Source organism: Geospiza fortis, unplaced genomic scaffold (genome assembly GCF_000277835.1).
Source record: "Geospiza fortis unplaced genomic scaffold, GeoFor_1.0 scaffold192, whole genome shotgun sequence".
NCBI lineage: Eukaryota > Metazoa > Chordata > Aves > Passeriformes > Thraupidae > Geospiza > Geospiza fortis.
Window position 1 is genome coordinate 1242733 of NW_005054315.1, and position 5074 is coordinate 1247806.

General features: G+C 37.9%; 1 protein-coding gene across 1 annotated transcript in view; it reads left to right on the forward strand.

Moving 5' to 3' along the window:
• Window positions 1-303: 303 nt before the first annotated feature.
• The window catches only part of MYO16 (myosin XVI), a 326118-nt gene continuing 321347 nt past the window's right edge, over window positions 304-5074 (forward strand). The window contains exon 1 of the mRNA XM_031056227.1: window positions 304-324. The gene's annotated coding sequence lies outside the window, so the exon portion shown is untranslated. The remainder of the gene's footprint in view (window positions 325-5074) is intronic.

Genomic DNA, 5074 nt, shown 5'->3' on the forward strand with positions numbered 1-5074 from the left:
CTACAAGTCAAAAACTGTGAAAGTCATGACCAAAGATTGCTAAATGCAGAGTTAAAATGGTCATGTCAAAGCAGTAGCCTAATAGTAAGAAGCAGAGATCAATATACATTAAAATATGCTGTATGTACCAGGCAGCAATTCACCATATAGTGTGAGGTGAGCAGCGCTGCTTGGCTAACATGTTTCCATGTTGCTGAGTTGCTATGGCAATATCAAACCAATGAATAAACCACATCACAGAGACGGGGAGGTGAGTAAGTGTGAAATTGATTCAGTGGAACACAGCAATATGTGGGAGCAAATCTGGTCAAGATAAAATTTCTGGTAGGAATATCTATTTCTTTTCACATTTTCAACAATATATTATAATTACTTTTTAAGACATTGAAATCTTGTAGGTATTTTTTCCACCATAAACCCTTGTGTGTTTTTTATCTGATGTTATGTGTGTGTTTCAACATATATAAGGCATTTAATCCATTAATAATGACTATAACTAAATATTAAAAGTACATAATTTTTAATAGAAATTAATTTAGTTGTTAGTTGTATAAAGTCTTGGTAAGATAAAATAAGTTGACTACAAGTTTCGTTACCAGCTGTAAGCTAATACTGTAGTAGTCATGTTTGAAAACATACTTTTATATACCCCAGGCTTAAACTTGTTCTTTATTTCTCAGTGTGCATTATAGTGATAGAGTCCACAGAAATGTCCTAGAAACACTGCATTTTGGATAGCACATTGTTATAACAAAAGACAGACATCTGTGCTTATAAATAGATTGCACAAATATTGATCATGCTTTACTGCCCCATTTTGTGATTTACGTGACCAGTGTTTAGAATGTCTTGGGAAGGGAATATTTTGGATTTTTTCCCCATTTGTTTTAAAACATTTTGTGAAAAGAGAATTACATTAAAATGTGCTATCTGCAGTATATTTTTGTTCTCTGTGAAAAATAAAATATGTATCAAGCATGTTTTTAATTAGGATTTTAGTTTTACTAATTTGTCTCAGTTCAGCTGGATGATCAGATGATAGAGGTTTTATTTCTGGAAAAGATCCTGCTATAGAGGAATAGAAGGTTGTTATTTTGTATGTGAGTTATTAATGTTAGAAATTGATATTTTTCTAAGACATAAATCTATTTTTAGAACGTATTTAGGCTTTCTGGCAGGAAGCATACATCCATGAGTTTCAGTGCTTGTAGTTCATACACTATTTATTTGATCTAAACTTGCATATTTATAACTTAAAAAAATCTTACTTTTCTTTTGTTTCATTACATCTCTCCCTGTGAGTATATCTCCATATTGAAGCCCTCTTTATTTTATTTGCTCCTGAAGAAAAACATGTATGATAACAATACTAAGTTTAAACAGCATTAAATGAGATTTTTTTTCATTTTCTAAAAGGCCAAAATAGTCTTATCAGGTACAGTCGATAAAATAAAGACTGTAGTTTGTCTGAAGTCTTACTCTGTCACATAAAAGCCACTGTGGTCCTGCCTTCTTTGGTTTCTTCAGTTCAAAGTAGAACTTTAGTTTATTCACAGAACAGAAGCCAATATTTGTTTGCACTTAACCTTTTGACTTAGTTTTTGGAGAACAACATTTGCCAAATTATTGGCAAAGAAGTTGCTGACTGATGCTTTTTACATTGGGATGGAATGATAAGGCAAAGACAAACACAGTGGATGTTGTCTGAACACTGAAGCTTTTATGATTTGGAGTTTTGAAGATGGAAATAAAACTCTTTTGTGATACAACAACATCTTGAAAAACTCCTTCAGTTACATTTCTTCCATTTCCCTGCTAGTGTTAAGTTCTGACTACATTTTTCTAAACTCAGTTCATGTGCTGATAAGCAGCTGGATCTCAAGAGTGTTCATTTGTGTTGTTTTCGTATGTGAATGAAATCCCTAAATTAATTGATCAAACCTAGATAGATCAAGGTTAAACAGATGCAAAAGGAAAGAGTATAGACCAGGATCTGGTTTTTGTTGTATGCCATTTGCATATGAAGTGTCTTTCTTCATTTGCCACTGACCATTTTAGTGAGACAGGTCCAGCCTGGTGATATCCAGCAGGGACCTGGCAAAGGCAGAGTTGTGACTGTTGGAACTTCTGTCCCAGCCCATTGGTGAGCTCTCCTTGAGCTATGTCAATTATCAAGCTGGCCTGGACGAGGACAAGCACACAACTGAAACAGGGGAAATGTTCTCTTTGAGGAGAGGTGCTTTCAGAAAAGGTTCAATTTTCCACTTGCTGCTTTGACTTCCTCACTTTTGGTGAGTAAAATGCCAAAATTGCAGAGACTTCTTGCTACTTTGAAAGCAAAGGAACATCTCTTTCAAGGGGTATCTGAATGTCTCATCAGCAGAGCTTGGTAAGGAGCCCAGTGTGTGCATAAGCCCTGAACCATTGCTCACAGAATCCTTGAAAGCTTTTTTTAAAGCCCAAGATCTTTGCAAGACAGATATGGCTAAGAAGCAAGACTTTGGGGTAGGGAAGGAAGAAGTTTGTCTTCAGCAGCCCAGAGGAACCCTCCAGATCAAGGGCTTCTTTTCCCAGCAATGCATACTGCTACACCTTCAGCTTTTTTATCTCCTGTAAAATGAAGTCACTTAGGTTATCTTCCCTGACTAGGCAAGCCAAGATAGCTTTCTGTCCTTCTTTGCAAGTGGACAAAACTCTGTCCAGCTACTGGTTCCTCCTGTTCCTGCCCTCTGAAGCAGATGATGACAAGGGCTCATTTTAACAGAAGCCTGTGTCCATACTTGTATCATCTCAAGTGCTCCTGATGTGATGAGTGCCTCATGGTCCCTCAGCAGCACCAGTGTGCCCTTGCTGGCAGCTCTCATGGCTGCTGTGCAATGCCCAGAGGACACCTGCAACAGCACATGCAGAAACAGAAGGATGCATTTTAGGAGAAATGCATCCAGGCATCCACTTCAGGTAAGCAGTGGAGCTGGACACAATGTGGCTCCGAAAACGTTCTCCTTTCTGAGCTGTTTTTGGGTGTGTGATGCTCTGCACTGTCAATTACCTTCATGTCAGTCCATCCAATTAAAATCATGGAGATGAGAATAATGAATGCATGGATAAAAAGTGCTGCCTTTACCCCAGTAGCTAACTACATATACAGCCCAGAAAATCCTGATCCATACACTTTTCAAGACTCAACAGGATGGAAGTCGCATTTTGAGTAAATTTCTTTTCTTATACATTTTCTGTATTTGAGGTTGGTTTCAGCTTTCTTCACATAATCCAATGTGCCAGCAACGGGGCACTGGAAGCAGCTGCAGGAAGAGCCTATCTGCCTCCACAGCACCCACAGTTTACCTCAGCCTGGGGGTGAAAAGGATGGAGACATGTTCAGTGCAAGCAGAATGTTACCAGGCACTAATTCCTCTGAGTAATATGGCTGCATAAAGTCAAATTCCTTCATAGCATTTTAACCTCACTTGACATGTAGTTTTGTGTAATAGCAAAACCACTTTGTTCTGCGTCATAATTCAACATCACACCTGCTAGCAGCCCTTACTTATGTACAAGTCATTGTTTCTTATACAGTTAGTCTGTGTATTTTCAGTGGGTTTTATTTTTTGGTATAAAGAAAAGGGAGGAAAAACCAAAGTCTGACTATGAGATTTTTTTTTTTTTAATAGAAGGTATCCATTGGATTAATTTCTACTGAGACATCAGCTTGCTGCTTCATAAGTTAGTGAGGTAAATTTTCTGTGTTCTTTCATTTCACTTCTTTCTTTCTTTAAAAATGGGGATTAATCTCTTTAGGAATATTTTAATACAAATTATTTTATTTGAACACCTCAGCAAACTTTTTGGTGTTCAAAAGATTCAAGAGCAGCTTTTTAGGATTAAAGAAGATACTCAAGTGAAGGCAATTTTCAATTCACTTCAGTGCAGGATGAGAGACCCAGCTGTACCCATGAATAAGAACCATACATGTGATCTAGTCTCCACCATTCTTTTTCTTGGAGCCATCTGGTCACATCTGGTCAGAGCTGTCTGATGTGGACAGAGGACACAGGGCAGAAATTAGAAGGCTTCTGAGGAAGGTTGAGAAGCTTTTTATTTTGCTTCACTGGGAAATATGTTTTCTGTTATCTACTGAGCAATTCTGGGAGAGTCCTTAGTCACTAATCCCCTTTGTACTTGCTTTGGGGCTGGTCACAGAAGTTGCAGAAGCCTCAACCCTGGACCTGTCTGAAGTCAGGTTGGATGGTGCTTTGAGCAGTCTGACTTAAAAATACCCCTGCCCATGCAAGTGAGGTTGCTCTGGGTGATCTCTAAAGTTCCCTTCCAACCTAAACCCTTCCACGATTCTTTGATCCCGGGCCCTGATTATTTTAGCTATGGATAAAGCATAAAAGTTACTTCTAATTATTGTGAAAGATATTCAGAGTGTAGTTCAGAAATTGGGACAGCTGAATCAACCACTGTGTAAGTTGCTCTGTGCATCTGGGAGGAAATGCTTCTCCAAGGAAGTGGCAATACCACAACGGGGCAGCTGCAGAGATCAAGCACCCACTGAGGATATTTATCAGTGCTTTATGTTGCTCTGGAGGTATGAGAGGGATAAAATTCCTTTTCAAGATACTTTTTTGTTGTTGTTGATACTGAAGAACAGCATTGTTTTATTCTGTAAAACTTTATTTTATATGAGCATTTTTAATTCTCCCTCTTCCTTCTGTTTTCTTAGGGCATTGATTTTTTTCTGCACAAACTGTTGATACTGTGAAAAATCAGATGATATGTACTTACAGATGAAGAAAGTGGGCATTTTAGTTTTGAAGCTGAAATAATGCAGCAGAACACAACAATTATTTCTTTTTCCCCAAAGAGACAAATCAAAATTGATGCCAATTTTTCTCTCTGAAGGTTGAATGAAAAAACACCCAGGAGATTTCTTCTTCCATCTTCCCTTTCTTCCACCAAAACCAGGCTCCCTATGAACTCCCCTCCCCCGATCTTACATCCTGGGAGACCTAGTTTAAATAGGAAATTTTATTCAGAACTGAATAAAATATAAGATCCTAATCATATTTCC